Source organism: Chlamydotis macqueenii, chromosome 12 (genome assembly GCF_036417535.1).
Source record: "Chlamydotis macqueenii isolate bChlMac1 chromosome 12, bChlMac1.mat, whole genome shotgun sequence".
Lineage (NCBI taxonomy): Eukaryota > Metazoa > Chordata > Aves > Otidiformes > Otididae > Chlamydotis > Chlamydotis macqueenii.
The window spans coordinates 1,389,950-1,412,336 of NC_141567.1; the positions used below are offsets into that span (position 1 = coordinate 1,389,950).

Consider the following 22,387-nt stretch of genomic DNA (forward strand, 5'->3'; position numbering starts at 1 on the left):
GGATGCATTTAAGATGAATTCATTTTCAAGTTGTATTGTCAAAATAGAGATATAATAATTAACTTGCAATTCCTGTTAGGTAGTTTGCCTTTTCACAGCCCTTATACGAGCGCAAAATGCAATTTCTTTTCCTGCTGAAAGCTCACAAAACCAGCTATGGAATCGCTGGACGCGCTTTGTGGGAGAGCGGGGTGCGGCAGGCAGGTGGAGGGGAGGACGGGCAGCAAGGGGCAGGCAGCAACGCGTGGCACGGGATCCCTCCTGGCGCTCCACTTGTCCTTGCCCAGCTTCGAAGGCCAGGATGAACACGTGAGGCTCCTCTCTGGGATATCACCATCGATTTAGGCCATTTGAAATCCTGCAGGCAATGCTGCGAGCATCCCGCGCACGGCTGTGTTTGTAAGCGATGTTCTCCAGCGCAGGAAGACCTTGGGGTATTTTCTAGGTGGGAAGATGCAGCTCCCCGGGCTGGGAAGCACTGTCTGCACCTCCCGGGAGAGGGGAAGGGGAGGATGCCCTCCAAAAATCACTCTGTGACGTGATGAATGTGTTTTAAACCACGCGGTGTGGAAGCAACTAACCTGCAGCGATCCTCGGACTTACCATCCCCGTCTGGTTTCGGAAGGTGAGATCCAGTTTCTGCAGAGGGGCGAGACACCAGTGCACACATTGCAAGTGGGACGGGGAGACGCTGCCGTGAGCAGGACCCCGATGCAGCGGCATGGTCCGGCTGCCCAGCGCCCGTCCGCAAAAAACGCACCTGCAGGTGTTTTTCAAGTCCCACTGGCACTCAGAGTTAAAACGGAAGATTATTAAAACAGTGTTAGGTGCTGATACTGGCCACACCACTCTGCATAAGGGCTGATGCATCTCACCTGGGCTAGAGGTGAGAATTATTTAAAGCTTTCTCGCTGCTCCCAAAGGCCCTGTCTGCGCAGGTTACCGGTGACACTGCGGTGACAGTGACAGCAGGATGACCGCAGACAGGAACACTGCTGCTGGCCACGTGCTTTTACTTATTTTTAACCGTTATGCCCATTTCACCTGGGTGACGGGGATACGAACTGCGCTTTCAAGCAAGCATGCGATGCCAGCTGCTGGTGGCTGCTTTAGTGCTGCCATTTGTTTTGCTCACGTTGCACAGATCAGCTTTTAATAAAGCAGATCAATGATTCTCCAGCCGACAGAGATGACTCGCATTTAGCTTGCGTTAAAAGCCCCGGAGGATGCGTCACGTGCAGCAGGAGCCTGACTTCCACGGTTCTGCAACCGCCCTACGCACACGAGCAGAGAGTGTTTTATGCTGGTTAAAAATATTAGATGTCTTCCTGAACAAATAACCAAGTAAGGACTCAAGAAACCACATCACAACCAAGAACACGTCGGTTGGCAGCAAGTTAAAGCATTCACATTTAAATTCTCCACGTTTAAACAATAATCAGAAGTAAGTTGCCTGCTGAGTCTCGGAGGTCTCCAAACAGTCTGACACACCAGCGCTGTGTTTGCTCAGTAGGAGGAAAGGCAGTATTTTTACTTAAGACCAGGGATTTCTGCTGAAGAGCGATAAGCTACCTATTTACTTTGAAGCCTCTATGCCAGACTAAGCTGTTTAGTACAGACAAAAAAAAAAAAAAAAAAAAAAAAAACCCGAACAGTGACTGCCAATCTAAGATAGGTTAAACTCAATATTTAAAGACAGGACACACCACGCTGTTTAACAGAATAAAGCAACAGGACTAAATGTCACTACATACCCAGACCGAAAAGGTACACTTGGTTACGCACAAACCTCAGCCAGAATTTTTCCCCGTTTCCTGTTTATTGCACACAGCAAAACCCTATTTAAGCTGGTCACTACAACGTCAGCTAATAGAAAAAACAAAGAACTCGGGAACGGTTTTCAACAACTGTGGAAAATTCTTTTTGATAGTTGTAATGACATCTGCATTTCAGATCCTTTGCCAAAGCTCCCTTGTGTCTTAAAATGTGCTATTTATGAGTCATCTCACTTCCTGACGGCTCCGTGCTTCCCAAAGATGCTTTACCTGCGTCCCCAGCCCGCTCGTGTTGGCTCCTCGAACAGACTTGCTATCATCTGCTTCACCGTGCCTTTGCTTCCCCGCTACGCGTACAAACTAGCACTGCTTTGCAAAACACGGGGCCTGGAAGGGTCATGCATTGAGGAAAAACATTAAAAATATTCTGGCAATACTTACAATTGATCCGAACGCTAACCCAGGCAAGCTGGTTCCCGCAGGCAAGCCTAGCTTCTAACATGTTATTTATCCCTGCAGAGAGCCTGTATTCAGCAGGTGTTTTAATACATTGTCAGGATTGCTTGGTTTTTTCCTTAAGCGCTAAGAAATTACAAGACTGTACAAACAAAACCGAATGGATCTGCCGTAACTGACCGGAGCTTACCAGGCTCTCCGCCGGCTCTCCAGCCCAGCTTTACTGCCTAATCCTCGCTGCTCCCAGTGCTCCGTCTGTGGGTGATTAGGCAGAGAGGATCTAAAATATAAAGCGAAGAAATCCAGCAGCCTATCCTACAGCTCTCCAGTCCAATTGGAACCGTAGCGCAGTTTTGTTTGTATCAACACATCTATTATTCAGCATCAGCAAAGTCTGTGGCTTTATAACAGTTAATTCAAAAAGCCAAAGTACTTTCCTAGGGATACTGATGTTCTCATTTCTTACTAGAAACGGAGATTTGCATCGCAGTTCGGGTTTCACACAGGTTTAGCTGCTGCCTGGAGACGGGCAGGGAGCGATCGGCACCGCAGCCTTGCGCCGCTTCCCGGTGTCACCGAAATCCCCGTCCTTCGCTTCCCTCCGGACAGACACACGTTTCTCTGAATGCAGGACAGCTAACACAAGCTAGAGCAAACTATTTCTCCACACAAGAGCAGGATTTTAGTGGCGCACAGGCCTTTGGCTGGCATGCAATCAGGAATGTTTTACGATTTAAAATTGGAAAAAAGAATTGTAAAGTTCGAAAAAACTTGCAGACTTCATCGCCGTGAAGTGGACAAGCTGCTTCAAGACTTGACAAGCCCTGGATAACCCAGCCGAAGCCCTGCTTTCAACAGGAGGTGGGGCTAGACCATCTCCAGACGTCCCCACAACCTCGAATTCCTACGAATCCACAGCGAGACGCACAACTCTAAGAAGAGGTGTTGATATACTCAACGGAAAACCCACCATCGGTTTACGCTGTCCCACACGGCAGGCACCGGTCATCTTTCTCAGCTCCTGCATCCGCTGCACACTTTGAAATGCATTCATCAGCCTGTATGGATTTAAAAAATCGAGTACAGCTCCAAGAGTAATAATTGTAATCTAACTAGATAGAAATGTTTGTTTTCTAGGATGCTAGGCAGGTGTTCCCGTGGCCTGCACTGCAAACGACAGCTTTATCCGCGTTTCTCCGCACAACTGCTCAGCCCACACGCGTCCAGACCAGCTGCCGGTCCCAGCCACTGCAAAGGCTCTCAGGCACCCAGGAGGCTGTCAAGGTGCCTCTGTTTTTCTACCAGATCTAATACAGAGTACCACTACAAACCTCTGCAGTTACTTGTACATCATACTTCCACACCGCATCGGGAAAATCGGTTAGCAGGGAGGCTGCTGTAATTACGAGCCCATTTATTGTACAGTCTAATAAATCTCCTTGCTTTGCAGACGGATTAAGCTATTAAACCCCTCACTAACGGCACCAACAGTAACTCCAAACACTAGCTGCCGCTCACGGAGGCATTACACCGCCTCTTTCCAAGCTGTCCAGTACTGGATTGTTACCACGCAGATTAATGAAGCAAAAGATTAAACCATTTCATCACTCTCCCTTATATTTTGGCGTTGAAAGCAACGCCCGAGCAGGTCTCAAGAGAGCAGCGTTAAGGGCTGTAACGAGACTCTCAGGAGGGGCCTCTCCATGTTATTCCAGGGAGCTGGGCTCTCTCTCCGGCCAGGAACGGAGAGCCCATGGCACCGCCGGGTTTACAGCACCCAGCCCAGCACAGGCATTAGAGCTGCGGGTTCTTCTGCTTAGCAACACGTTACCACCTTCTTGGAACAAGGTAAACCACATCATTCCAACTATTTGTCTTCATAAAGTAAAAATAGAACAAACCAAACCGGGGAAGCCCTGCACGTCTTTTTCTTCACAGTGCTGTTCGGTGAGACGCAGTGAGCAGCCTGTCAGGAAGGGTCTCGCTGTGGGTTAATCATTCAGAGCAAACAACAGAAAAAAAAATCCAAATGAGACGACCGCAGGCAGCATTTGCTGCTTTGGGGACACAGACATGTTACCTACTCCATCTCACCGCACAGCCTGGCTGGCAAGAACAAGCCGTTGGGTCGGTTTGTTCCTTCGGATCATAACTTCTCATCAGGAGGCATCTGATCACAGCCCTGAAGAAGAAAAACCAGACTTCATATCAATAAAGTCCGAGCGAGCACACGTCCTTCCTCACCCTCCCTCTCCCTAAACGCCCGTCTCCCTGTCTGCAGTAACTGCCAGGTGCCCAGGAGCTGGGCACCCAGGGGTGATGCTTCATCCTCCCACCCAAAAAGGGGAAAGCAGTGGCACCGGAGCAGAGGACGGCCAGCCAGCTCGCACACGAAGCATTCAAACTCCTCAAGTCTTCAGCTGCAACGAGTACAAGTTGTCTGCAAGGTTCATAAGAGTTTAATTTGACCCATTATTTACGTTAATAAGCCACATCTTTTCTCCTGAGCGCAGTCTGCAATGCCTGCTTGGTTATCATTTTTGTCCTTAAAAGCAGCCTCCGCGGTACCTCTGTTACAGCTCCTCCAGCCCCGCAGCCTCCACACGGGTCACATTTAATCAGCAGCACTGGCAACTATTCCATTATCGTGTCAGCTCCTATCTGTTACTGACTTATTAAAAAAGAGAAGCATTTTATAGTGAAGACGGAGAGTGGCAAAATTTTAAATGACTATCAATCCCCATCCCACTCCGCTCTGGCAGGGGGTCCCTCCCGTACCTGTCCCCGCTCTCGCTGAACAGCACTAGGGTTTCCACGGCAGCTGTTTGCCTTTCTCAAAATAAAAGCATTTGAGCTCAGTTATTTTTGTCCAAAAGTTACCTGAACTGCTCATTGGCCTGAGCATGACACAGAAGGTTTAACAGCTACAACGACAACCGCGATCCTCACCGCGCGTCGTATTTAAACTGGAAGAGGGCAGGATGAGCTGTAAGGAGGAAATTCTTCCCTGTGAGGGCAGTGAGGCCCTGGCACAGGTTGCCACCGCACGGTGTCTGGAGACTCATTCCTCAGACCTGAGCTTTCTGCCGGGGCCGGCACGTAAGGCCAAGTGCTTTTGACCACGGAGCGACCCAGCGCAGCGGCAGTAATTTCAATTTTGATCGTGCCACTGGAGAGAGGATAAGCCACGTAACTCGTGGTCTGTTTAGCCCTGAGAAGTCAGAACGCATCTACTTTGGAAAGCCTTTTCTGAGCCTCAACATTATGCATGTACATCTTTACGGCTGATAAGCCAAAAAAAGTAGAGTGTCCCCTCCTGCTTTCCTTTCCATGGCATGGTGAACAGCTATCAAACCTGCACACCTGGAGTAAAGTTTTAAGATGGTTTTTCAGAGAAAAAATCCCCTGCTTTTCAAGCCACAGATAGAGGATTTCCGACCTAATTCTAGGCTGGATTTAGAAATCATACAAAAACCCCAGTGTTTAAGATGCGCAGACCACATTGACACAGGACAGAGCATCCAGCCAGGCATCGTGAGGTTACGCACCTTAGCGTATCTGCGGCCGACAGCAACAGAACATAAATAACAGCCTAAACCCTTTGCTGAACAAAGCAGACTTAACAAAACCAAAAAGCCGTCTCCTTTTACCCAGCCCGGTATCACCCCTGCTTCAGGACCAGTTTTGCACATCCCACACGAGGGGAAGTTGTCCGGATCTCTTAACTCTTTACCTCCCTCTGTTGCCAACATACATTGGATGAACTAAAATATAAAGCCTGAACCTTTGTTTCCCTCATTTTTTTAAAAACCCAAGGAGCTGCCTGGCTGCTGGCGCAGAGCATCGCCTCTGCCGATTCCACTGGATGCGTTTTCCCTGGAAATTCATGGAAAGCGGATGCATAACCCTGGATCAAAATGAGATTTTTCACTATCACTTTACACTTCTGGCTTATCAGAAACGCTTGAAAGTTGTCTCATGCAGTTATGTACGCATTCACAACGACATTCTGCAACTAGATTCCTGCACCAGATGACACGACCCCATCACCCAGGCACGACACCGAGCCAGCCCGCAGCTGAGCGCTCCGTCTCCTTTGCTTTCCTGACAAACTGGGAAATAACAGCTGTAAGTCTCAAGCGGCCAAAGCAGCAAGAGTTTCCTTCACTCTGAAAAAAATGTGTTTATCTATTTTGCTCTGGGAGACCTTTTACATAGACAGAAAAGGAAAGCCTTTTACGCCGCTGCCAACAGAGGCAGCACCAGACCCCGACACATCAGACCTGTGGACTCTTCTTCCCACCAGAAAGCCCCAAGTCCATTTTCCCTTTTCATTTCTTCCCTATCAGGTTCCATCTAGGGAATTTTCATCAAAAAAAAAAAAATCCTGATTATTTAGAACATCATCATTTTCTTTAGTGGAAGGAGGAAGCGGTGTTTCCTTTCCCGACAGGGTTTCGCAGACAGAGATGCAGGCACTTCTGCTGCCAGCTCATTACAACGCCTACAGGAATCCAACACAATGTGTGCTCCAAATTCCAGCTCGGACAGCTGGCAAGTGCTCGGCGTGCCTGCTCGCATGCAGCCTTCAAATAAAAATAGAAGAATCCTTCCCGTTTGAACACCGCCACCATTTAAAAGGGGCAGGCACGAGACTTTGGAGAGTACAGACATCTCACCCTAAAAACGTCACATGGTTCCTGTGAAGACATGGTCCAACATCTTCACGAGAGCATGGTTTTGGCAATTGCTAGTGAGCTTCACGTGATTTCTGCAGTTAATCATGCCTTCTCTCCCAGTAAGCGATGGATACAGATTTACCAATCGACAGCGCTGTGAGAGCCGGTGCCGCAGCAGTAAATGCATTCGCAGCTCCTTCGTCCGCCCATTCCAGGTGCTCCTCTGGAAGCTCAAACATCCGGGAAGCCCAAATCCCCCCAAGTTTCGGTTCACTGATGTTTAGTTTATTATTGGCATAAACCACTCCCAACGTACTCTACATACTCCGAAGGTCCAGTTTCATTGGCTTTTTCTTTCACTATGCAAAAAGCAGAGGCTGAGGAAGTAACACTGCTTATAGCAGAGAAATTAAAAAAAAAAAAAATCTGGTTTGAGTTAGAGGAACTGGCTAGAAATGCCTCATTTTTCCCGCTTAGCAAACCCTGGCACTCTGTACTGCTGGTTCTCAGCAAAGGAGTGACTGACAGTAGTTGCTCAATTGCAGAATTAAAGGTTTCAGTGAAATTTTGCTGCTTCAATTAAATATCTCTAGAGAAAGTGACCTGGGCAACAAACAATGCTACTTAAAACCTTTATTAAGGGGATTTTGCCAGGAAGTTTTAAAGCTTTGATTATAATTTCTTTCATGGGTATTTTCTCATAGTTTTCGCTTAGAAAAAAAACACACTGAAAATACTTTTCCTCAAAGTAAACGGTGTGGGTCATTAGCAGTGGCTGAACCTCAGTATTGGCAAACACAAGCCAAGCAGCAAGAGAAAGCAGAAAGTTTTCCGTACCTGCTGCTCTGAACGGCAAAGAGAGGGCAGGGAGCTCCGTGACAGCCACCCCGGGGGTTTAGAGCCTGGCCTGGACACGAGCGGCTGCCTAAGCCACCGCGGACAGGCACCAGCAGCATCCGATGCTGGAATAAAGCAGCGCTTGTGCACGGCCCCACGGCAGAGCTTAGGGACCCGGACACAAAAACATACGCACCAGGCAGCGGAGTCCAGGCTGTCCGCAACGGGAATGGGGCCCAGGGGGAAGAGCAAAACCCGGCAGCGGGTTCTCCGATCCGCAAGACATCTATTTCTGGGGAGAGGTGCTGTGTTCCCTTCTCCTAATCCTTCCAATCAAGCTCTGTCTGGCACTTCATTCTCCAAATAACAGTCTGTCCCAGCACAGTTTATGTTTAGACTCTGGCATTAACCCTGGCAAATGTGTTTGGAAACCTTCTGTTTCTAGATTTTTTTAATACTCAGCACGCCAGAGATTACTCGCAGGCAGCAGCGCTGGGTGCCGGGGAGCCCCAGATAATGCACAAATCCTGGTTTTATTGAAGTTCACCACAAAGGCTGAGCTAGCTTTTATGTAAGGCACAACATAACTTTAATTCTGGTTTTTAGAATATAGCCCATGAACGCGTATAGGCACGCAGTGAGGCATAAGATAGAGATATCTTTTTATTTTACTTTTTTTTTATCCTACTTTTCAGCTCCTTGAAAGAGCTGATGAAAAGAGAGGGCAGAACAAAACTAGAAACTAGAAAGCGACACAAAAGCAGGCTGAAAGCTACCTGATAGCAATCTGCTTTGGCCACGGGTCATTTTATACAGCTATGACAGTGAATGGCTTATTTTTAAGTAAAGGAGGTAATTAAACACCCAAGAGACAAAAAAGAAATAATAAAATTACCAGTGAAAAGAAAGGTCAGAAGAACTGCTGAGAAGAGATAAAACGTTTTCAGAGAAGACTTCTCTCTCCAGGATGAGCTGCAGGTCAACAAAGTGCAAAAAACTGTTGCATGGGGAGAGACGGAATATTTTTGTCCATGGCTCCTGTGTTCTGCTGATTTTCCAGATTCCTCAAGTTCTTTGCTTCCAACAAAACTGGGATATGTACCTGCAATTCTTACAGACTTGTATGTCCAACACAGAACCTAACGCAGCCTTGGCAGGATTTGTAGCTTTAAAATCCCAGCAAACAAGATTTAATGTGAAGTCGATCAGTCAAGACAGCTTTTCTTCGTGAGAACCAGAATGCAAAGTCTTCAGGCTGCGTATTCAGAGCTGCAACACAGGAGCAGGGCTCAAAGGCAGCAGCAGGACCTGGCCGGGGGACACCAGGCGCCTGTCCGTTCGCCAGCTCCATTCGGGAAGGCCACGTCGAAGCTGAAATAGTTTTGCCAGTTGGAGCAAACAACAGACTTCATTCTTAAAGACAGCAGGAAATACCAGACACGAAAATTCTACTGTAGTTCCAAATTCTTCATTTTTCGTGACTTTTTTTACGCCTATCCCTGCTAGAAAGAAAATGCACATTTTACAGGCATTCTACCCCAATATTCTAAGCGTCAGGAAATCTCAGTTCTTCTAGAATCTGTAGACAGGAGAATTTCATCCATGATTTACACCTACCCTTTTTAAACCAAACAAACAACCCTAAGCAGCAACTGCACTCCACCAGGAGCCGGTCCCAGTGGTGTGCGTTATCTGACCGAGCGCAGCAACGCCGAGTAGCGCCAGCCGGGATCAACATCCAGCGAGTTCCAGGCGAGGCGGGGACGGCTGCTGAGCACGGTCGGTGGGTGCAGAGGGGCCCAGGGAAGCCACCGCTCCTGGAGGTCACCAGCTACCGGGGAGCACCAGCTAAAGCGTCGAGTGGAAGGGCACCGGGCACGGCCGGAGGGACTTTCCCGTTTCTGTGCAGTGTTTTCCACTGACAGTGATTGTCTCCATCATCCGGTAAATCCGCACAGCTAGGGAAGCATCGCAAATACAGCGGGAAACAGGGTGCTTAATAAACTAAAAAAAAAACCAAAACAAACAAAAAAAACCCAAAAAAACCAAAACCACAAACCTTCTGCAAAAGAGAAATTCAACAAATGAGACAGGGCTCACCCGCTGCACAACGAGAAGACAGAAGTCCCACTGAACAGGATGGCTTTGGGATTTTTTTGGTTTGGTTTTTTTTGTTTTTGTTTTTAAATTACCTAGAGGTCACACTGCACTGCAAATTCAAATTGCAAATTGCAAACTCCAGCATGCTGTCAAGACAAAAACCAGAGCGGGGTGGGTATACACGAGGAAACAGTCTACAAGTGGCAGGAGACGCAGTAACCCTTCTGCTCCGCTCGGCACTGCGGGGACGCGGCCAGCAGCCTGAGCCGCTTTGGGTACCGCTCCGGGATGCGGACGGTTCAGGGAGCAGCAGCAGGGACGGAGCCACAGCACTGTTTTGTGAGGGCACGATCCCAGTGCCTTCTTCAAGGCTGCGTCTCATCCACCCCACGTCTCTACACACACACACTCCCTGCTTCAGCACCTGGATATCAAAATCAGTTGTTTGGTTGTTTTCTTGGGGTTTTTTTTTTTGTTGTTTGTTTGTTTTTGCTGTTGTTTTTTTTTTTAATGAACTATTTATGTCATCTCCTGGAGCAGCTGATTTAATTTCATCCCAATCTAACGGGACCTCAGCAAGTTTAAGTGGTTTGTCCTTAGGAGAGGCAGCCTTACAGAAGTGTGTCCATGCCTCCTCTACATAAAATCCTTTTTTCATGTCATTTCCTAGTAAAGGGGTAATAATTGTATTAAAATAAGAGGAAAAAAAAATTGCACTGTGCTTTACAACATTTAGAACCAGTTAATGGAAGATAGATGTTACAATAATGGCTCTATTCAGTTTGTCTAACAGCTTAAAGCTTGTAAAGTTGCTTTTTGTATGCGGCAAAAAATGGTCTGCATACGTTCTGGTGGCTTCCAGTTTCTGTTTCAGAATTTAGTTTAACTCATGCTAACAAAAGTCCTAACAATCTATCAAACTCTCAAACTCTTCTGAAGCAAGTTTCCTTTCTCTACCTCAGCCTCCAGACACAGGAATTTAGTTCTGAAACAGGAAAGAGCCTTAGCATTTCATGGAAGGAAAAAAAAAAAAATAAAAATTTTCCCTTCATCTGGATATCCTAGAACATGGATATGTCCCTCAGAGGGAGCCGGAGGGACAGCTGCACTGAATTGCTTCTCACAGGCTGGAAGAACAGATGAAATCACTCCAGACACCTTGGTTCACAATAGATTCAGAAGATGAGGCTTGCGTGATTTCCATTAGGATAGAAGAGGCTTTTGGTAACGCTCATGTGCAGGAGGCGGTTCTCTGCCTACACACAGAATCCTTGGTTGGCTACGCAAGATGAGCGGCGTATCGGTGGAGCTTGCAGAGTCTCCCACCACGCCTCACGCTCGGTGCACTAACTGTAATGAGTGCTGGACCCATTAAGTCACAGCAATAAAACTCATTCTCAAACCCCAGAGATCATAAGCTGACACAGATACCGTGACCGTACACAACGGTTCCTCCTTATGAAACTCTGTTCTCCATTAGCCTTTGGAACAAAGGCTCCTCCCCGCTCCCACCTCCGTAATTAGGGGACTGGAGATGTCTTGACTGCAATTTCTTATATTCAGGAAAGCAAAGAATTTACGAAGAGACAACGCTCAGCTCCAAAAGTGGATTTGCAGTCAACGTTAACCCAGAGGCAGCCTCTAATGATCTTCTTCGGCTCCACTTCTCAAGACAGATTTTCACTGTTCTTCCTGCCGCAATACACTGAATTACAACCTTGTAACAGGATACTCGTTATTCTTTAAGAAGCGGCACTCAAATTTCTTCAACCTCTAAATAGGGAGTGACCCACAGAACAGAAAGCTGCAGCCCGCACGTATCGCTCTTGACAACATAATCGCTCTGCTTTTCTCCTTGGGATCAGCCTCATGCAAAAGCCCCTCCCGTCACGCGTGGTGTCTAGCGATATCCTCAAACCGAAGCCACGGACAGCAGATACTCTGTGTGTTTCAAGGGAAATAACCGGCAGCGGAGCAACCCCGATCCCAACAAGCGCAGACTGATCTTGGTCTGCAGCTACACGATGGTTTCTATTTCCTCTACGGGCTCTTACTTTGATCGGATTAACTTCAGCTGCAGGCCCTCCAGCAATACTCCCAGTTGGATTTTCACATTAAAAAAAAATGCGGGATGGGCTCTTGGAGCTGCTGTTGGGCTGGGACTGGGGGGTTTAATACCTTCAGTGCTAGGAGGGCAGACCAAACACCGTGCAGCCATCGAGTAAAGACTCGTGCTGAAGGATAACAAGATGTCCCTCTGGCCGTGATGTTGTCTTTAAACAATTGCAGCATACAAGCAGCTGCTGTCAATAAAGCCCCCTAACTCACTCTCCCTCCATGCTCCTGAACATCCCAGGTTAGCCGAGCTCATGACCTGGCTGTCAGACGTACTCGCCCATCTCGCTTTTGGATGAGGTTTGTGCCCATCCAAACCCCACACGATTATCACTCAGCACCGCAGGATGGGTAACCTGGCACTGAATCTCCTCTGCTTTTTAAAATATCAAATACTTTTTAAAAGTGAGTAGCGGGGGAGAAAATTACTGTTGTCTTCAGCACCAAAAAAAAAAAAAAAAAAAAAAAAAAAAAAAAAAGATTTCCCTGGGAGCAGGACTGCGCTCAGCGATGCTCTGCCCTTTTTCCCAGGCACGCAGGCAGTTTGTTTCAAGAAAAGCCGTACCACAGAACAAACCCTCCAGGAAATCAGCACGTATTTTTTAATCTTTGACTCTTCAGCTCCATTTATTGTAGACTTTATATTGGCTTGCAAGTTGCTGCACAAGTTAATCAGAACGCTGTGGGATCCTGGTGGAGACGTGGTTTCGGGAACAGACCAATTTTACCAGCACAGCCTGCAGATGTGCACAACTCAGCTAAGCATCTCCGCTTCCTGACTTTTCTCTGCACCAAATTTTTTTTTTTCCTTCTACCCTCTTCTTGCATCTTATTTTACACAAATTAACCTACAAGAGTTTTGCTACAGACATCAGGAAGTGCAGAACTTCACTGCTGGGCTGCAATTTTTTTCCCACGTGTTGTACAACAGTCATTGCCCGAAGCCTGTGAGGAGTTCCCCCATCCCAGAGAGGAATCGAGGCGTCGGCAGCTGCATCCACATCACCGGTATTCCTGCCAAAACCCAAGCAGGCACTGGCCCAGAGCTGCTGCAGACAAAGTCATCGTACTCCCTGTCAGGAGGATACTGATCCCTCGATACCGACACCAAAACAGTCCGAGTAGCCCCACTTACATCAGCAAAGATGCATTCAGTCTCCTCAGAAGACTGGGACATTTTCACAGAAGCTGCACAATGTAAATCCTCAAAATCCCAAGATCTACCTACTTACAGAATTCCATTTATGAAAACACAGCTGTTAACACGGATAAAGGCAGTTCTCTTATTCAGTTGTTTTCCTGCAAAAAGAGGCCACAATTCCCTCCAACTTCCCCGGCACTCCATGTGAAAGGGAATGATTTGCAATAAATGTGTGGTCTTTGATCACTACTCTGAGACGGAATCTAATGGACCGCCAACTGCCAGCCTCTCTCGTGTCAATAAATAATGTATGAAGATGTATTCCTACAAACACACCCGTCTAACGCATTGGGACAGCAAGGCAGAACCGGCAAGAAAATATTCTCCTCTTTTCCATAATAGGTTAAATCATCACCACTTTATGTGTCTGTTCCTGACGCTAAAAGAAACTCAGTTTTGTGGTTTACCTGTTTTTTCCAACGCAAGTTCTGCTCCGCAGGAGTAGGAGTCGATTTTTCTATTTCAGATAAACCACTGCGAAACACAACACGCCCAGTGCCTCCCCTGCCTGGCAAAGGTAGGCAGCATCGCTACCACAAACGTAATAGCAAGGGAGATTTCAAAGTAAGAAGGAACAAACAGGAAGGACGCAATCAAGTTAGCTATTTTGGGGAGAAGCAAAGCAAACTTCAAGAAGCTTTGAGAACAGCCTAAAATTTAAGTAAGTCCAATATAGTTCAGAAATCCTTCACTACGAAGTGCCTCCAAAAATGATCAGCCTGTGCAAAAAATTCTATTTGCAAGCAAAAAACCCAAGCCAACCCCAAAACCTTTCACAGTCACTCTGAAGATGAACCCGACTCCAAGGATGCTCCTGTGCTCCACTCCAGATCAGCACCCTCGACCTTCCAAGCCTGCTCATTGCTGACGAGATGTCTCCGACTAAATTGATGCTTTTTTTTTTTTTTCCAAAACCACACGTTTTCCAATGGCAAAAGGTGTTCTCTGAAGACACCAGGACGGAAACCTAAAACCCACACAGAGGATGTTCTCCACAGCACAGACACCAGTCAGGATACTCAAACGGAACGGAAAACATTGACACGGGAAGGTTCCCGAGCAACCCAGTCACACGGCGAGCTCCTCTCCGCGGCGTCTATTCTAAACCACGAAACGTGCGACCCGCTGATGGAGGAAGCAGGGAAGAAGAGATGAGTCAATTAAATACTACTTCCTGGAAGATTTCCTAAATGACCTTTTAGCGTTAAAGCAAGGACAAGCACATTTTGCAGCAGCAATACCTGAATTGCTCATCTAAACACAAACTGCGCTGCTTTTACCTATTTTTTTACGTTACTATAAATATGTGTTTGCTGCACAGATTTCAGAAAAGATTGTATTTCCAGTTTTAAACCGGCAGTGGCATATTTTAGTATCTTGGTTCAACCCTCTGATGGCAGTGTTTTACGTTAACTCCTGCTGATTCACAGCGAACCAGCACTATTTGCTACACCCCAAACCAGCAAAAATGACAGATACTCAGGGCACCAGAAGATACTCTAGAGCCCAGCAGTCTCTATTCCGCTATAGTTAGAGAGGTTCAATTTGAAGCGGTTTAAAATTTGAGTAGCTTTGCCTCTTCGGAGGAAAAGCTTTTACCAAAATGAAAATATCTTTAACAAAAACACAAGAAAATATAACCTGTTTAACCTCAGCTAAATACATTCAGAATGAAGCCTGCAGCACTCAACAAGCCTAAGGAAATCCCTACCTGATGAAACGTCACTCAGCAGGTTCCTTTTAGAGACTTTATGAACGTCCTCATAGTTCAGATGCTCAGCTCAGTTCCACAAATAGGAAAATCAGATGAGAGTATTTGGAAAGAAGCATGAGCCAACCTCAAAACCTTACCCTCCACTGAACGCGGAGAGGAAAACTTCAATACCTGAGAAGACCGAGCACAGTGAAAGTCAGCGCGCACAGCACCAGTCTATCGGGTTCCCTGCTCGCCAGCTTGCAAGATGATGGACGTGAGAGACTTGGAGTTGACAGAAGGAGGCCAGCCACGAAAGGAGGAGAGCTTTATCAATCTATACACAAACATAATGATGGCTTTATAGACAATCCTCCAATGAGGTCGTTAATCTAATGAAAATAGATCAAGAAAACTGTGTTGAGAGTGACAACGACACTACACCTCATCATTAATCTTGATCATATAACACCGCTACAGGCAAAGAGCTATGAAGATGAAGACACCTAAATCACCTACAGATGGAACCCATCACGCCACTGTAAAAACGGTTTATTAGCAACACAACCCACGGCATTATCTGGAAGCTTATAACCAGTTATTTAGCATGCATTTAATATTTATTGTGGCTTTATTGGTGCGTCTTAGTCATTTTAAAAAGTTTGTACGATTAACGGTCGGTCTGCCACTGACAAATGTAGCACCGCAAGCACAATTTACTCACAAGTGGTTTTTTTTTGTGGGGAGTTTTTCTTTTGAGCAACTGGCAATGGCGTTGCCAAAAAAATTCTGCAAACATGCAAAGATCCAGTTAGCAATTAAGCACTAACAATAGTTTCGCTGATTATACTGTTCATGCCGAACACATTCAGCAATGTGCACTGCAGCAAGAGACTGCACAGACAGAGAGGATAAAGCGATTCACGGCGTTTCTGTGCTAGCAGCTTTACTGAAAATTTCAATAAAAAGAATTTTGAAAGTAAACATTTTAAGCAGAAGCGTAAGCATTCAGCATTCTATGCATACATAAGCAGTTTTACTTCACGCATTATAAGCATTTTTATTCTACGCGTTATAAGCATTGACTAATAAGGCAAATAGAGCGATTCTGACTTCTTTCCCAGCGCCGCTGATAATTTTCCGAAAAGCTGGTGCCTGGAAGATACCAGGCATGAAAAGCTAAAACTACCCGTTACTTCTGCCTTTTGCATCGCTGACACCACTGGCTGCAAAGGGCACGACGCAAAGCAGGTGGGTTCCTGATATTTCAGAGGAGAAGACATCAACGCAGCCTTCCCACCGCGGCAGACAGGCAGAGGCAGGCAGGGCTGCGGGCTGCCGCGCCGTCGCTCCGCTGCAGAAAAAGCGTGGATTGGTAAAAATTGGTTACCGGCAACCATCCAGATGTGTGAGCAGACTACCGCCAGCGATGTTACTGCAGACCAAGGAGTTTGATCCAACAGCATTTCCATTTCAGCTGAAGCTAGCACTGCCTTACAGGAAAGGCGCTGGTAGGGCTTAATGTTGTTAGGTGGATGAGAAGACAAAGTACCTGCTTGTGAGAGAGCAAGACGTACAAAATGCCATTAGCAAAGCTGCCAGAGGGAATGCTAATGCCATACTCATCTCAAAGAAACTGTCGGTGGCTGCATCTTCCGATTCCAGTGGCTGCTAGCTCTCAAGAGTCACTTGGAGAAGACAAGGGAAATCCAATTAGGGAAAATAGCAATATCTTTGTCAAAAAACAGCGAGCAATTAAGCCTCCCCTACACACGGAAACATGTATTAAAGTTAATTATTGTGCATCGGTCAACGTAATTGCAACTCAAATGCAACATGGTCCACGTAATTAGTTGGCACTAATGGAAACCTCACAATGCAACAAATGTACTAACACACTCTGTCGAGAATACTTCCTCGCAGTGCCAGGAAGCCATGCTACTTCTCCTGTCGAATTCAAGGAGCACTTTGCCAAAGAGAAGACGGATGGATATCCCCCCGCTTCCCCAACATCTGGACGCAGAGGTCCTCGCAGCTAAAGGGAGGTGCCCAGCTGATGGCAGGTCCCCCACGCTCCAGTCACAGCCGTGCACATCCCGGCCCAGGGAAAGCTGGCTGGGCTCACCTTTGCGCTGCCTCGTTAACACACACGACTGAAAAATATTTTGTTTTCCCTTTTGCTATTCTTGTTAGCTCAGCTTCCTTTTGTTCCATTAGATATAACCCTTGCCACTGAGAAACTGCTTACGCAACTCCAAGATACTCTCAGAGAGGGCACGGCAACGTTTCCCAGCCTTCAGCTGACTACTGGGCCAGTTTCTCTTCGATTTATACCGCTTGGCGATGCTCAGAGACGCTCTGCCAAAGCGGGAACAGCAGGAAGATAACGGAAGATCTGCAGCTGCAGCAAGTGCGGGAGCTCCTCCCGTCAGGACACCCAGAGTATTATTAACTCCTCGGGCAACGAGAACACAGGGGCAGAACTGAACAAGCATCTTGCCTGCACCTGGTACCTACTAAAGCACGAGAAAAACCACATGGTTATGGAAGACTACGCTTTACAAAGCCCAAAATGTTGGACAGAAAACAAACGCCATTTTGTTGCAGGATTCACAGAATTAATAATCAGTGTTAGTTAACTGTTAAGTGATTTTACCCCTCCTGCCAGGTCTATTTCTCCAAAAAGAAAAAAAAAAATTTCACCTTTTGTGAAGGACGTGGCTGAAAGACCAATTTTTGACTGCAACGGCAGATCTTTTTGTGATGACAGAGGACTAATACTAGGCTGGGTGTAGCACCTAACTGTGCCCAGCTGGGAAAATAAAGGCTAGCACGCACCTGTTATCATCCCAGCGACCACCACACGTACATTACCCTATGAGCCAAGCCTGCAAGCAAACGCCACAAGAGAGATTTTTATAGAAGAAATGCTGAATTTATTAGAAATTTCTTTGTAAGGTAAGTTCATCGCTCTCCTTTGTAAAGGCGGATTATTTGCAGGCTCCAACAGCTGTCAGTCAGTTTAACATTTTGCCTGGTTTTGGTTTAGTGGCAGCTGCCCGCCCAGTTTGTCAGCGTTTCCGAGCTTATAATCTAACATCACCACTTATCCACCAGCGACATGATCCGGGCTACTGAATGAGCAGTTTAACACACATTTAGTGACTTATCTCAAGGAGGTACAAATTAACCAAGCCACCTTTTTGCCATCTGCTTGGAGAAACAAATTCCCACATTAGGGTAATAAAATATGGTGATGTGACATTTCCACAGTAGCTACAGAAAGGCGAGCTTGGGCACAGCCCCGAAACACAGTCCAACTCGCCTCCACGGGGAAACGACACAAAATGCTCCCAGCCTGTGGAAATTTCCAAACAGAAGCTGGTCCTTTGGAAAGCAAAAAACCACCACCCTGCTGGGGAAGCAGCTCTAGACGCGCCAATCTAGACTCCACCAGGATCATAAAACACAGAGCAGGAAGGGAAAGCTTACGCATCTGTTTCCAGCAAGGGAACTAGGTCACTGGAGAAGCAATTAACAGGCTCGCTGTAACGATCTCCTTCCACTCAGCCATGGTCCATCACATCTCAGAAGCGCCTGATGAGCTGGGAGGTGGCCACATAGAAGCACCAGTGCCGGGACAGTCACAGGACAAGCAATCTAGAAAGACTTAATCCTAATTATTAGAGCTGAACAATTACCACTGAAGCACAAGTAGAACAGAAAAACATCACAGAATTATTACAGATAAAGTTCATTTAATAACCAGCTCCAGAAACATTAATTGAGGCCATCAACAAGGATGAGAAGCCTTCACAGAAGGACAGCAGCCTCCAAAAATAATCTTGCTGCTTTGGAAAGGCAATATTGACCTGGAGACGTTACACAAAAGAGCAGAAGTCAAAGGCACAACCTGGTATCCGCGGGCGTATTTACCCCGAGGGCGCGGCCCGCACGTTGCTCCTGCCTGTAGTAACCTGGCAGCTCTAGTAGTGAGCGAGACGGGTGAACACGCAGGCAAAACATTCTGTTTTCACCAATATTTTAAAAGTTTCTTAAAGAAGTCGTACTCCCACACCCCTACACCCCCCACTGCCCGGAACAGAGTACTCTCCTAAAGTTTCTGTCCAACAGCTGTTCAATATTCAAGCATAAAAATAAAACTAACCTATTTTCTCCTAGATGCTGTAGGCTCCCTTTTTCATCTAGAAATTCAACGCATTCACTCTTTATTCTCTTTCAACCCCCTGACAGCCTATAAATTATTACTTTATATTGCAGGGCATCCAGAGGCTCCAGCCAGGGTCAAGGCAACACGCTAGAATAGAGCGACTGGCTCCAGCAAGCTCCTCAGCCCCGCTCCATCAAAATACCCTTTCAGCGGATGCTAAAATGCTCCGCTTGTACAAAATAAACTGTCCAGTCTATGTCAATAGCTCCTCTGCCGCTCTTCCCCCTGGCAGATTAATTATCAGTCCACTCAGATTTTCTCCTCCACCACATTAACTGATGCAATGTCATTTAAAACATATTAAAACCGGCAATATACCAAACTTGAGAATCTGAATAATTCACGAAGGCAAAAAAAAAAAAAAAAAAAGGTCTAAACAGAGCTAGGAAATTTTGCAAACATGATTCTTTCATCTACCCCCCTCCCCTGTATTTTTTTAAACCAATTCTGAACTTGGGGGCAATTAATATCTGATACAGTTCTAACAGCAGCAAAACAGTTTTTAGCATCTCCTTCAAAGCACCGTTTCACCCCATCCATCACTTACAGGAAAACACGACCAAGACAGGAGCCGATGACTAACTCTGCTTTTTCTCCAGGATTCAATCTAGCCTGCTTCTAAATATGTATAACGCCCAGACTACATTAACACATTAAAGCTTTGTAGATTGTCATCAGTGCTTCTGCAGCTTAATTTCATCTGTCCCTCACAACTCACATCTTTCAACTACTTTCATCCTAAGGAAAAAAAAAAAAAAAAAGAAAAAAAAAATCACTGCACTTTAAATATAAAAGCTCCTGATGCTCACATAAGCAGATTGCTAAGCACATTTAAGAGGATATATATTTAAAACCTGGCAGCAAAACTTTATTCCCCTACTAAACAGGAGTATTCCCTCAGATTCTACTGCCGCGATGTTAATAAAAAGCATATTCTGTGATCAGTTAAGCTTGAAGAAGTCTGGGAAGGATGATGAGTGCGACAAGTCAAACAATTCAGGAGTAGGCTTGGAGAGTATAGCAAGCGATAGAAGAGTGAACATTTTAAGCAACTTAAAAAAAAAGCCACCACAAGGGATTCAGTGTGTTTGTTTTCCACTCCAGCTGCGCGCAGGAGAGAAAAGCACAGTGCAGTAACACAAAATGGATGCTTTTTCGCAAACACCACCTTAATTTCCAAACAAGTTTGTCTGTCCGGTTAAAAATTCATTTCCTGCTTCTGACTGAAGATTTTAATTGCTAGCACAGATGCTCTTTTCTGCGCACTCCAAAGCAACGAGAGAATTTAAGACATTCTGTACCCGAGACAGTCCTGCTGCACGAAGTAATTGGAAATGACAGCTCACACACACCGGCGCAGGGCTGACGTTTGTACATCACGTTCCGAAATAAACCTCGGCACATTCACTCGGCACTCACCCCAAGCTGAACGAATTCAGCAGCAAAGGCCTGAAAAGTAAAACTTACCCATTTCAGATTAAACGCGCAAGAACAGCATGTATTAATTATTGGGCAGAGGTTTAAAGTTTCCTTTAATCATTTTGAAATGCTTTGAAATCACGTCTGGTGGAGCAGCTCCGAAAGAGCTTTTATCTTTCGGCTGTAACGCAGGAGGGTGCTGGAAAGCCCATACGAGATTGTCTACCTCCCAGTTTTGGCATCTCTCCTCTTGAATGAGGTTTCCTGAAGGTGTGCACAGCAAGATACACCGCAACTGGTAAAGAAACTGTTTAAGTACAGAAAAGAATCACTACATTTAACACGAGGAGGAACTTCTACTTCAAAATGAGGTGTATTTTCTATAGTATCCCAGAGCATCTATGAGTACAACAGGTTAAAAATCCTGCCTCTCCTGCGCTTGTGCTTACAGCGCGGGGAATTACATACAACATACAAAAGGAGGTAATTAACGTACTTTTCACATGAAAACAGACAGCTAGGCTGACAGCACGCAGACCTGTTCTCACGCACCTCCTTACCCGGAATAATTCACCACTGATAGGTACGAGCACTCACACTGGAGTAATCTATCGATACCATGGTAACGTAACTGCAGCTCACCAAGCCTCACCTTTCACGAAATTCATGCAGCTCCTACCTCTCCAAAGGGAGATTTGTCACCACCTCCGCCCTATTCCCCCCGCCCCAGCATCCTGCAGAAGTTAACGAGCTTACTTACCGTCCAAACGGGGACAAGAAAAACCTCTGAAAATCAGGTCTGAGGCACGACAGCCCCTCACAGCTGTACAACAAAACCAACCCGCCCGCCTCTGCCCGAGCACCGCGCGCAAGCTGGTGGAGCCCCCGCGCTAAGCGGTCCGCGTCCCTTCCTCCGGGCAGGCTGAACCTGGGTATCGCCAGGACACCCCCGTAAACACGCAGCCGTACGCCTCCTGCAGCTGCGAGTTATTACGCTGGCTGAACATTAACCGTTTCGGCAGCGACGGCAGGCTAAACGCTGTAAACACATCACACAAACTCCAGCCCGGGAGTGAACCGAACACAGGCATTTATTAGGCAGGGAACAGGGACAATCTGCTCCTTTCTTACCTTAAGCAAAGGGAGGTCTCCGAATTCTAATGCATCTCCAATTTTTCAACTTCAAAAATGTACCAGTTGGTGATTTAAAGCAATTTCCCTCTCTGATTTCCTGCAGGGGAGATGTGGAAAGGAAAAAAAAAAAAAAAAAAAAGGGAAAAAATTGAAGTACTTAAAGATCTGCAACAGCCATCGGAGTTGAATTTTTCCCCCTCTATCTGTAAAAATCCTCTTATTCAGTCCTGTCTGCTCTTAAGACAGCACTGCTGACGAATTTCAAGGCTCAGCTCTTGACATGCAGAATCACTGGAGGATCAAGAGCATAAATGTCACTTCCTCCAGGCAGCACATCAGCTGCGAAGGAGCCTAATCTGCTCTCCCCACCACAATCCTACCCAACTGAAGAGCAAATCCTGACATCTGCCTCACGCAGAGCTTTCATTAAAGGCTTCTGAAGAATTCCAATTTCGAGCCCCTATCTAAAGGATCCCAGTTTTAGCGAAACCATTATGCAGCTTCACTCGAGAAACTGCACAAGTGGAAGAATATAAACTGAAAAGCTAATAAAACAGAAGTCAAAGACTAACCTTGAAACAAATTACAGCTGGCTACGTCTGAGCAGCAGCAGAGGCTCTGGAATTATTAAATGAGCTTCAAAGAGATTTAACTAACCAAATTCCACTGCTAAGGCTTTATTTATGGCACGTGTGCCGGTCCCAAACCGTTTGCTAAGGTTTTTCCATCTCCTTTATTGCTTTTGCA

The 22,387-nt window shown here is 46.3% G+C and overlaps 1 protein-coding gene across 6 annotated transcripts in view; it reads right to left on the bottom strand.

The window, feature by feature from the left end:
• Nucleotides 1-22,387, bottom strand: part of GLCE (glucuronic acid epimerase) — a 52,573-nt gene that overhangs the window by 14,975 nt on the left and 15,211 nt on the right. For 3 of the 6 annotated variants that reach the window (XM_086757209.1, XM_086757210.1, XM_086757211.1), the window contains exon 2: nt 21,638-21,737. The exons of 1 other annotated variant lie outside the window; for it this stretch is intronic. The gene's annotated coding sequence lies outside the window, so the exon portion shown is untranslated. Of the gene's footprint in view, nt 1-2,421; nt 3,164-21,266; nt 21,385-21,637; nt 21,738-22,387 lie in introns of those variants that run through there. 2 more of the 6 variants (XM_086757213.1, XM_086757214.1) reach the window with 2 other exon arrangements.